General features: G+C 43.3%; 1 pseudogene across 1 annotated transcript in view; it reads right to left on the bottom strand.

Moving 5' to 3' along the window:
• Positions 1 to 115: 115 nt before the first annotated feature.
• The window catches only part of LOC311099868 (rab proteins geranylgeranyltransferase component A 2-like), a 54,847-nt pseudogene continuing 42,131 nt past the window's right edge, over positions 116 to 12,831 (bottom strand). The window contains exon 14 of the transcript in view: positions 116 to 363. The product of the transcript in view is annotated as a rab proteins geranylgeranyltransferase component A 2-like (transcript). The remainder of the gene's footprint in view (positions 364 to 12,831) is intronic.

Here is a 12,831-nt window from a genome sequence, read left to right as displayed (position 1 = left end):
AAGAGGCGCCGGACATGTAGGCCAGAGCGGGGCAGGGCGGGGTGCAGCTCCGGGTAGGGGTAAAGCGGGACCAGCTGCTGTGTGTTGGCCAGAAGTCGTCCCCTCTTGAGGCCCCTCAGCTGCGGTTGAAGCTCTGTCTGGCCCGGAGGGTGGCCCCCTCACTGTGGCCCCTTGGGCCACTGTAGCGCTGTGGCCCTGGCTCGGCCCAAGAGAAGGAGGAGGAGCGGGACTGGGCGAAGGCAGACGTGTGGGCATCCTGGGGGTGGGGCTGGGGGCCCTCCAGATCCTTAGTGGTGAACAGCACCTCCACAGCAGACTGACTGCGCTTCCCATTCGGGGCACAGCCGGCATTGGGGAACAGGTCTGTTCATACACCTGGGAAACACGTATTACTGTAGGCTACCGTATGTCTGGCATGCAGAGTCCACAATGATTTGGCAAAAAAATATTGTATTGGCAAGATGGAGAATGACATTCAGAAGTGCAGTACACAAAGTGCTGTTTGCTTGATGGTACGTTTAATCATAAATGATTCCTCTGGCTGCAGAGTATAAGGCATGATGCGGGCCAATAGAAGAGAATGGAGGTAGCGTGAAGTATAACGACTTGCAAGAACATTAAGCTTCAGCAAGAACAGGAGTCCATTTCACTGATTGAAATGCACCTTGAGAGGCACAGGAATGCATTTAGAACACAGACTGCCACTGTCAGAGGTTTGAAACTGTAGAAACGGAACTGTCTGTGCAGACATTGTTAATCTCCATAGATTATGACTTAGGATATGTGGTCATATTGCAAGCTTACCTCATACTACAAACTTGCATCATCAACAAACTGACCAAAAAATGCAGAAGTGAGCCATTGGAATTGGGTCACAGGAAATCTCCTATTGCACTTGTGCATCTACAAGTTTGGCCGTGAGCATGCAATGATGTTCATTGTTTCTAACAAGAGAAGGTACCTGTTTGGAGACATCAGTGAGGAGGTCAGGTGAAGACCTGCACTGCCTGTTGTCATAGTGGGCCTTTGTAGAACTTCCTGGAACGTAGATGTTTAGAAGGGTTTGGTTATTGCTTTGCTTAACTGTATTCAAGCAATGTAAAGATTTATTTCACAGTAGGTCTGAGAATTGATTAAGAATGATGTGTCTGGACTTAAAAGCATTTTCAGTGGAGATTCTCCATTAAGCTTGACTTTCAGTCCAGGACCAGGCTTAATCTGTGTTCGGGGGAATCGCCCCAGTAAGTGACCTTTCAAAAGGCAGGTTCTTCCTCTCCCCTCTCCTGACAGTTGTTTCCGGGTCCTACCACTAGAGAGAGGGGTAGCACAGTTTTATCAAACCCAGTGAACAATAAAAGCTTTGTACATATCCCTCTTGACAAATGAGTGAATTCCCCCCTACCTACGTATATAGTGCTGACCTGTGGCTAAAGCAAGAGCCTTTTACTGTAGAGGAGGGACTTGTGTCTGGATAAGAGCGTCTGCTAAATGATGTAAATGGGACTTGGGCTCTTCAGAGAGACGGAAGAAGGCATGGTTCTCTACACACGTCTTCCGGAAGGCCTTACACACGTCTTCCGGAAGGCCTTACACACGTCTTCCGGAAGGCCTTACACACGTCTTCCGGAAGGCCTTACACATATCACGGCTGGCCATGGCTAGCTCTACTGTGTCCTTACGAGAGGGCTGCCCCCCCCCCCCCCCCCCCCCCACACACACACACACAGGCAGAGGGATTTAATAGGGGTCATATCTGAGGAAATAAAGCAGCATTTTGTTAGAATACAACCTCATGTAACCAATAAACACAAGACAACTGGAAATACAATCCTATCGGACCACTCAGTCATGCTAAACTCAAAATAAAACACTCACCACAATCTTAGCATGGAGTTTTATCAAAATGTTTTCTTTTAAAGCTCAGTTTGCGGATTGAGGCCTAGCTGAAAGTGTTTATTATAGTGTTGCCCTGGGAGATGAGAAACACAGTCAAAGAAAACAAGCTGACTAAAAGTCCAAATATATACCTCTGTAACAAATACCTCTCTCTCGGTTCTGTTTGTGGCACTGTACACCATTGCAGGCTGGTGGTAGGAGCTATAGGAGGACAGGCTCATTGTAATGGCTGGAATGGAATCAATGCAACGGTATCAAACATTTGGAAACCACTTGACTCCATTCCTTTTATTCCAGCCATTACAATGAGCCTGTCCTCCTATACAGTGAGGGGAAAAGGGTATTTGATCCCCTGCTGATTTTGTACGTTCTGCCACTGACAAAGAAATGATCAGTCTATAATTTTAATGGTAGGTTTATTTGAACAGTGAGAGGCAGAATGATAACAACAAAAAAATCCAGAAAAACGCATGTCAAAAATGTTATAAATTGATTTGCATTTTAATGAGGGAAATAATAAGTATTTGAACCCTCTGCAAAACATGACTTAGTACTTGCTGGCAAAACCCTTGTTGGCAATCACAGAGGTCAGACATTTCTTGTAGTTGGCCACCAGGTTTGCACACATCTCAGGAGGGATTTTATCCCACTCCTCTTTGCAGATCTTCTCCAAGTCAATAAGGTTGCGAGGCTGATGTTTGGCAACTCGAACCTTCAGCTCCCTCCACAGATTTTCTATGGGATTAAGGTCTGGAGACTGGCTAGGCCACTCCAGGACCTTAATGTGCTTCTTCTTGAGCCACTCCTTTGTTGCCTTGGCCGTGTGTTTTGGGTCATTTGTCATGCTGGAATACCCATCCACAACCCATTTTCAATGCCCTGGCTGAGGGAAGGAGGTTCTCACCCAAGATTTGACGGTACATGGCCCTGTCCATCGTCCCTTTGATGCGGTGAAGTTGTCCTGTCCCCTTAGCAGAAAAACACTCCCAAAGCATAATGTTTCCACCTCCATGTTTGACGGTGGGGATGGTGTTCTTGGGGTCATAGGCAGCATTCCTCCTCCTCCAAACACGGCGAGTTGAGTTGATGCCAAAGAGCTCCATTTTGGTCTCATCTGACCACAACACCTTCACCCAGTTCTCCTCTGAATCATTCAGATGTTCATTGGCAAAATTCAGACGGGCATGTATATGTGCTTTCTTGCGGGCGCTGCAGGATTTCAGTCCTTCACGGCGTAGTGTGTTACCAATTGTTTTCTTGGTGACTATGGTCCCAGGAAGCTGCCTTGAGATCATTGACAAGAACCTCCCGTGTAGTTCTGGGCTGATTCCTCACCGTTCTCGTGATCATTGCAACTCCACGAGGTGATCTTTCATGGAGCCCCAGGCCGAGGGAGATTGACAGTTCTTTTGTGTTTCTTCCATTTGCGAATAATCGCACCAACTGTTGTCACCTTCTCACCAAGCTGCTTGGCGATGGTCTTGTAGCCCATTCCAGCCTTGTGTAGGTCTACAATCCCTACAGTGGAAGCTAAACTAATAAACCCCTACAGAGGAAGCTAAACTAATAAACCCCTACAGTGGAAGCTAAACTAATAAAACCCTACAGAGGAAGCTAAACTAATAAAACCCTACAGAGGAAGCTAAACTAATAAAACCCTACAGAGGAAGCTAAACTAATAAACCCCTACAGTGGAAGCTAAACTAATAAACCCCTACAGTGGAAGCTAAACTAATAAAACCCTACAGAGGAAGCTAAACTAATAAAACCCTACAGAGGAAGCTAAACTAATAAACCCCTACAGAGGAAGCTAAACTAATAAACCCCTACAGTGGAAGCTAAACTAATAAACCCCTACAGTGGAAGCTAAACTAATAAAATCCTACAGAGGAAGCTAAACTAATAAACCCCTACAGAGGAAGCTAAACTAATAAACCCCTACAGAGGAAGCTAAACTAATAAACCCCTACAGTGGAAGCTAAACTAATAAAACCCTACAGAGGAAGCTAAACTAATAAAACCCTACAGAGGAAGCTAAACTAATAAAACCCTACAGAGGAAGCTAAACTAATAAACCCCTACAGTGGAAGCTAAACTAATAAACCCCTACAGTGGAAGCTAAACTAATAAAACCCTACAGAGGAAGCTAAACTAATAAAACCCTACAGAGGAAGCTAAACTAATAAACCCCTACAGTGGAAGCTAAACTAATAAACCCCTACAGTGGAAGCTAAACTAATAAAACCCTACAGAGGAAGCTAAACTAATAAACCTCTACAGTGGAAGCTAAACTAATAAACCCCTACAGTGGAAGCTAAACTAATAAAACCCTACAGTGGAAGCTAAACTACTAAAACCCTACAGAGGAAGCTAAACTAATAAAACCCTACAGTGGAAGCTAAACTAATAAAACCCTACAGTGGAAGCTAAACTACTAAAACCCTACAGTGGAAGCTAAACTAATAAAACCCTACAGAGGAAGCTAAACTAATAAAACCCTACAGAGGAAGCTAAACTAATAAAACCCTACAGTGATGCAAATGATCACTGATCACAACCAGATCTCAATAATGATTTATTTCCCAAACTAAGCTGTGATGAGGGGCTCAGCTCTTGTCTGCAGTAACCAATCTGACAAGACATGACTATGAATTTGACTGCAGAATAAAGATAGTGAAATGATAAGAGATAACATGGAGCTTTCATCTTCAATATCCAAAAGGGGTTGAAGAAATGGGGCCACCTTAAGACACTTCAAACCCCTGCCTACTCTAAGCATCCATGCACTCATTCTCCTCCCTCCGTACTCTACTGAGCTACTCAGCAATAGGCCTCATCCTCTCTTTTTTTATTAACTTATTGTCCCTTCACTTGTCATATAGATGCACGAAATACCCCATGGCTTGAAAGGAGAAATACTGCATGTGGTCAACAGGGATAACGGGGTCTTAAAAAGGAGGGAGATACATTGCCAACAGAATACAGTGGGAGTAAGACTAGTCCATTTTAAATGTAGTAAAAATGATAACATCTGAATATACTTGTGTTTACAATAAGCTGAGGCATTTAGGTTTACAAATACAAAAGGTACCAGTTACTGCTTTTTGCTCAACTGTATGCGTAAATCAGAGGAGGCACATCCTCCTCAGTGAATTTCATATTTATTTTTATTTTAAAACATTAAAGTAATCATTTTTAGATAAATCTATATTAAATATATACACGTCACCAAATAATTGATTAAAATACACTGTTTTGTAATGAAGGTCTACAGTAGCCTCAGCAGCACTCTGTAGGGTAGCACCATGGTGTAGCCGGAGGATAGCTAGCTTCCGTCCGTTTTTTTCCTTCAGTTTCACTTACTTAGCTAGCAAATGCAGCTAGCTAGTTTAGCCTACTCACACTGCTCAAACAGAGAGATGCTGTTAGCTAGCTGGCTATGACTATCCAACACAACACTGGAACTCTTCCAAGTCAAGGTAAGCTTTTGGTTTTACTAATTTATTGCCACCGGGGCCTGCTGGTGTAAGTGCTAAACTGCTTACTGATTGTAACGCAGTATTATTATTATTTTTAGCTATGTTGACTGACGTTACTTTAGCTAATATGGTGACAACGATGTAGGCTGTGTGTAGCGGTTATGGTTAGGAAAGGGTTTTATGCCTGGTCACATACAGCTGATGTGTTGTGCATTGAAGTCCACAAGCGAAGGGAAAAGGTGAGAGGAGGAGAGCGCATAGATGGGAGAAGGAATACAACGTGGCTGCTATGAAAGTGAACTGTCTTTACGCGTGATCAGGGGTGTATTTATTCCGCCAATTCTGTTGAAAAAAATGTCTTAAACGGAAAGAAACAGGGATAAACATACCTGAATTTGTCCAATAGAAACTCTTGTTTGCAACTGTTGGACTAATGATTACACCGAAGATCAGCTAGATGCAGGCAAGAGTGTGCAAGGCAGTATTGAATGTGTCACTCTGTCCATGTGTCACTGTCACCTCTTGACTTGTGTGCACATACAGTGGGGAAAAAAAGTATTTAGTCAGCCACCAATTGTGCAAGTTCTCCCACTTAAAAAGATGAGAGAGGCCTGTAATTTTCATCATAGGTACACGTCAACTATGACAGACAAAATGAGAAAAAATAATCCAGACAATCACATTGTAGGATTTTTAATGAATTTATTTGCAAATTATGGTGGAAAATAAGTATTTGGTCAATAACAAAAGTTTCTCAATACTTTGTTATATACCCTTTGTTGTCAATGACACAGGTCAAACGTTTTCTGTAAGTCTTCACAAGGTTTTCACACACTGTTGCTGGTATTTTGGCCCATTCCTCCATGCAGATCTCCTCTAGAGCAGTGATGTTTTGGGGCTGTCGCTGGGCAACACAGACTTTCAACTCCCTCGAAAGATTTTCTATGGGGTTGAGATCTGGAGACTGGCTAGGCCACTCCAGGACCTTGAAATGCTTCTTACGAAGCCACTCCTTCGTTGCCCGGGCGGTGTGTTTGGGATCATTGTCATGCTGAAAGACCCAGCCACGTTTCATCTTCAATGCCCTTGCTGATGGAAGGAGGTTTTCACTCAAAATCTCACGATACATGGCCCCATTCATTCTTTCCTTTACACGGATCAGTCGTCCTGGTCCCTTTGCAGAAAAACAGCCCCAAAGCATGATGTTTCCACCCCCATGCTTCACAGTAGGTATGGTGTTCTTTGGATGCAACTCAGCATTCTTTGTCCTCCAAACACGATGAGTTGAGTTATTACCAAAAAGTTCTATTTTGGTTTCATCTGACCATATGACATTCTCCCAATCCTCTTCTGGATCATCCAAATGCACTCTAGCAAACTTCAGACGGGCCTGGACATGTACTGGCTTAAGCAGGGGGACACATCTCGCACTGCAGGATTTGAGTCCCTGGCGGTGTAGTGTGTTACTGATGGTAGGCTTTGTTACTTTGGTCCCAGCTCTCTGCAGGTCATTCACTAAGTCCCCCCGTGTGGTTCTGGGATTTTTGCTCACCGTTCTTGTGATCATTTTGACCCCACAGGGTGAGATCTTGCGTGGAGCCCCAGATTGAGGGAGATTATCAGTGGTCTTGTATGTCTTCCATTTCCTAATAATTGCTCCCACAGTTGATTTCTTCAAACCAATCTGCTTACCTATTGCAGATTCAGTCTTCCCAGCCTGGTGCAGGTCTACAATTTTGTTTCTGGTGTCCTTTGACAGCTCTTTGGTCTTGGCCATAGTGGAGTTTGGAGTGTGACTGTTTGAGGTTGTGGACAGGTGTCTTTTATACTGATAACAAGTTCAAGCAGGTGCCATTAATACAGGTAACGAGTGGAGGACAGAGGAGCCTCTTAAAGAAGAAGTTACAGGTCTGTGAGAGCCAGAAATCTTGCTTGTTTGTAGGTGAACAAATACTTATTTTCCACCATAATTTGCAAATAAATTCATTAAAAATCCTACAATGTGATTTTCTGGATTTTTTCTTCTCAATTTGTCTGTCATAGTTGACGTGTACCTATGATGAAAATTACAGGCCTCTCTCATCTTTTTAAGTGGGAGAACTTGCACAATTGGTGGCTGACTAAATACTTTTTTTCCCCACTGTACATAGTAAACTTTCATTCATAGGCTAGGTTGTAGCAACCTCATGATGGGTATAGGGACAATTCGAGTATCATGAAGTAGCCTAAACCTATGGCTGTTACATTGAACTGGGTGAATGTAACATGAATGACAGTCATCCAGTATGCTGTAATAGAAATAAGGCCATGCTCATTTAAAAAATATCGTCCCCACTGGCGAAAATGGATGTATACTAGTTGTGACTTATGGTCGTTTGACTGAAATATCGTTATCAAAAATCGTTATCACTGGCATCCAAGAAGATGGCCCGCAGTTTGAATGTACTCTCTCTTTGTTTGTTGCGCACAATGAACGTTCTGGCTGGAGTTCTGTTCGGCTCGTGTCCACCTTGGCTCTCCGTCATCGTTATCCACTCGTCACGAGCAAACACACCGACACAAAACAGCAGAACTGATCACATTTTCAAAGTCCGGCCCCTCTTACAAACTCTTTGTTAAGGACTCTAGATTATAAAAGTGTCTTTGTGTTGTCTCAAAATATGACTGAATAACTGAAATGTAAATTGGATGGAATCATGGAAACTATTTTCACTCCCCTAAAGGTAGAAAACAAAATATGTTACCTACCCTTTTCTCTTCTGTGGATTTCATCATCTCCTCAATGATACATCGTTAAACGTGTTTGTGCACACACACACACACACAAAATTATGTGATTGGTGAGGCATGCAAAGTCACTATGGTAAAATAATCCGTATCGCTCGCGAAAAATAAAGAAACAGTACTATGGACCGCCACTAGATGTCACCGAGTGCATGCAACATAACCGCCACGTTCACTTAGGATAGTGAGCTGGAAAGGGCTATCATCTTTTCGACACTATTTTATTCTGAATCTGTTGTATTTTCCATAGGCAGAAGGGCCAAGGATGTTTCAAATGAGATCATTCACTATATCGGACAATATAAATAAACTAGTTAAGAATAAGACATTGAAAGAGAATGAATTACTTACTGTACAGGGCTTTTATCTAGTAATTTCACTGATTTCAGTGTTCCGCAATGGCCATGTTTGCAACCAGTTTAGAATCTTTGAATTACTAGGGAACTCATAAAGAAGTTCACTGAAAAGGATGCCTGAATTAAATTAGATAATCTCTGAAGAAATCTACAGAAAACCTTTCCTGTAACAAGCATCTACTGTGCATTCGAACACATTCTCTGCAGTCTGCGAATCTGACCTCCACAGTGAGTGAACTCTGCCCCGCTAGGTGAGTGAACTCTGCCCCGCTAGGTGAGTGAACTCTGCCCCGCTAGGTGAGTGAACTCTGCCCCGCTAGGTGAGTGAACTCTGCCCCGCTAGGTGAGTGAACTCTGCCCCGCTAGGTGAGTGAACTCTGCCCCGCTAGGTGAGTGAACTCTGCCCCGCTAGGTGAGTGAACTCTGCCCCGCTAGGTGAGTGAAATCTGCCCCGCTAGGTGAGTGAACTCTGCCCCGCTAGGTGAGTGAAATCTGCCCCGCTAGGTGAGTAAAATCACCCTCTAGGTGTCTAGCCTGTGGCCCTCGTTAATCTTTTGCGTTTTAATGTCACGACTCTCCATGCAGAAAATTTATTCCCAATGATACCATTGAGAGGCAATGATTCAACAACCACTAAATGGTGAGTGACACAAAATTAGGAAAATATCCAAGAAATACAGGCGATATTAAAGTGGAAGTAACATGCCTATATGTTTTAATCAGTTTGATTTGAAATTCAAAAAGTTCTGTGACTGGCCTAACTGATGAGGGTTTGGCAGGGCAGAGTGCTTGTTGATGTTACTGAGGAGACAGTGGAGCCTGCTCCTTCAGGCCCAGACATCCTGCACAACAGCCATGAATAGTCTCCAGGAATAGTCAGATATGTGACACTAAACTAAACATAACAGAACATTTACCATGGGGAAAATACTACTACTGTATACATGTAGCTTGATACCCCTCCGTGAGGTGGTTGAGTTTTATTCTCTCGTCCAATAAGAGTATCCTTGCCAGCTCTTAATAACCCAGCCATGTGTTCTATAGTAATTCATCCCCCTTCAATCTGTAAATACTCTCAACAGAGCAGGGATCAAATTATGGCAAAACAAAGCCCTGTGAGGAGAGTGAGGAGAAGACTGTGCATTCACAGGCCTAATGAACCATCTGTTCCGTCACACCACCGCAAAACAAATGTCATCAAACCCGTCGCTCTCCCTTTCCATTTCCCCTCCTCTCTCACCTCCCTTTCTTTTCAGGTAAACTGTGAGCTTTGTTTGTTCTGGAAGCAGGAACACCTTGCTAATGTGAGACTGTGCTGTGCTCTGAAGACAGCTGCTGCCACCACACATTGTGACAGTTGTATCTGATTTTTCCAATGGAAATTACTTAACACTTGTTGACGCCACAGAGCGTGTCTTTGGAGCTTTCTCTCTGCTGCGGTTGCCTCTGTTCTGTGAATTCTCCTCTTCCACTTCCAATTCGGTTGGAAACTGATCTCCAATTTCACTGTAAATTACATTGTAAAATGAAACAATAAAAACAGCAGTTTTCCAGTAGCACTTTAATGTTGTCAACCTTTCTAAAATGATAGTGACAGCAACACTAAATATGAGAGAACAGAGTTTAAATACTTAAACATATTAAAAGAGACATAGGTTAGAGGACAGTTTTTGATGGCACAGCAGAGCTTGTAAAAAAATAAACATGCAGGTTGAGTTGCGAGGCTATCCCTGTCCCAGTGTTTTGGGAGGGGTTCATATTGAGGATGAGGTGTCTCATAGTTCCTGTAAGCATTACTGTAGGCCCTAAACGCCCCCAAAACCATTCCAGACATATACAAGAGAGAAACAAAACAGCATCAGGCACTCTGGCTGAGCAAAACTCAAACTAAACCAACATCCATGAGAGTGCAAAAAGTAAACGACAACGATTTCTTTGGTCACTTCACCATATATACACACATTCATCTTAATGAAATGGCTTTTACAAAGAACAGGCAGCTGCAGCAGATGGCAAAACTGGGACAAATATAACTAAAAGACACATCAAGAAAAGGGGGCTAAACCCATTAAAACCAATCATATCCCCCAAACCAGAGCTGAAACAGCATTACCCCACTGATAAGAACCATTACACCAACCTTTTACGTTACAGGCTTATTCTAAAATTGATTAAATAAAAAATGTTCCTCATCAATCTACACACAATACCCCATAATGACTAAGTCAAAACAGGTTTCTATAAATTTTTGCGAATTTATTACAAATAAAAAAACAGATACCTTATTTACATAGTTGAAGTCGGAAGTTTACATACACCTTAGCCAAATACATTTAAACTAAGTTTTTCACAATTCCTGACATTTAATCCTAGTAAGAATTCCCTGTCTTAGGTCAGTTATGATCACCACTTTATTTTAAGAATGTGAAACGTCAGAATAATAGTAGAGTGATTTATTTCAGCTTTTATTTCTTTCATCACATTCCCAGTGGGTCAGAAGTTTACATACACTCAATTAGTATTTGGTAGCATTGCCTTTAAATTGTTTAACTTGGATCAAACATTTCGGGTAGCCTTCCACAAGCTTCCCACAATAAGTTGGGTGAATTTTGGCCCATTCCTCCTGACAGAGCTGGTGTAACTGAGTCAGGTTTCTAGGCCTCCTTGCTCGCACATGCTTTTTCAGTTCTGCCCACACATTTTCTATAGGCTTGAGGTCAGGGTTTTGTGATGGCCACTCCAATACCTTGACTTTGTTGTCCTTAAGCCATTTTGCCACAACTTTGGAAATATGCTTGGGGTTGTCCATTTGGAAGACTCATTTGCGACCAAGCTTTAACTTCCTGACTGATGTCTTGATGTTGCTTCAATATATCCACATAATTTTCCTTCCTCATGATGCCATTTATTTTGTGAAGTGCACCAGTCCCTCCTGTAGCAAAGCACCCCCACAGCATGATGCTGCCACCCCCGTGCTTCACGGTTAGGATGGTGTTCTTCGGCTTGCAAGTCCCCCCTTTTTCCTCCAAACATAACGATGGCCATTATGGCCAAACAGTTCTATTTCTGTTTAATCAGACCAGAGGACATTTCTCCAAAAAGTATGATCTTTGTCCCCATGTGCAGTTGCAATCCGTAGTCTGGCTTTTTTATGGTGGTTTTGGAGCAGGGGCTTCTTCCTTGATGGTCACTCTGACAGAGCTCCAGAGTTCATCTGTGGAGATGGGAGAACCTTCCAGAAGGAAAACCATGTCTGCAGCACTCCACCAATCATGCCTTTATGGTAGAGTGGCCAGATGGAAGCCACTCCTCAGTAAAAGGCACATGACAACCCACTTGGAGTTTGCCATAAGGCACCTAAAGGGCTCTCATCCCACGAGAAACAAGATTCTCTGGTCTGATGAAACCAAGATTGAACTCTTTGGCCTGTAAGCCAAGCGTCACGTCTGGAGGAAACCTGGCACCATCCCTACGGTGAAGCATGGTGGTGGCAGCATCATGCTGTGGGGATGTTTTTCAGCGGCAGGGACTGGGACACTAGTCAGGATAGAGGGAAAGATGAATGGAGCAAAGCACAGAGAGATCCTTGATGAAAACAAACACACACACACACGCACTGAGTATATTAAACATTAAGAACACCTGCTCTTTCCATGACAGAATGAATCCAGGTGAAAGTTATGATCCCTTATTGATGTCACTTCAGTCAGTATAGATGAAGGGGAAGAGGACGGTCTTGAGACAGTTGAGCCATGGATTGTGTATGTGTGACGTTCAGAGGGTGAATGGGCAAGACAAAAAATCTAAGTGCCTTTGAACGGGGTATGATAGTATCTGCCAGGCGCGCCGGTTTGTGTCAACGCTGCTGGGCTTTTCACACTCAAAAGTTTCACGTGTGTATCAAGAATGGTCCACCACCCAAAGGACATCCAGCCAACTTGACACAACTGTGGAAAGCATTGCAGTCAACATGGGTCAGCATCCCTGTGGAATGCTTTTGACAACTTGTGGAGTCCATGCCCCGACGAATTGAGGCTGTTCTGAGGGCAAACGACGGGGTGGGGTGGGGGTGTTCCTGGTCTCCACAATCACCCGACCTCAACCCAATTGAGACGGTTTGGGATGAGTGAAGGAAAAGCAGCCAACACGGGGGGGCCAGTATGAAAAATGTATGCACTCACTAACTGTAAGTCGCTCTGGATAAGAGCGTCTGCTAAATGACTAGAATGTAAAAATGTAAGTGCTCAGCATATGTGCGAACTCCTTCAAGACTGTTGGAAATGCATTCCTCATGAAGCTGGTTGAGAGAATGCCAA

This window comes from Coregonus lavaretus (genome assembly GCF_964263955.1).
Source record: "Coregonus lavaretus genome assembly, chromosome: 24".
In the NCBI taxonomy this organism is placed as follows: Eukaryota; Metazoa; Chordata; class Actinopteri; order Salmoniformes; family Salmonidae; genus Coregonus; species Coregonus lavaretus.
This window is presented reverse-complemented; position numbering and strand designations above follow the sequence as displayed.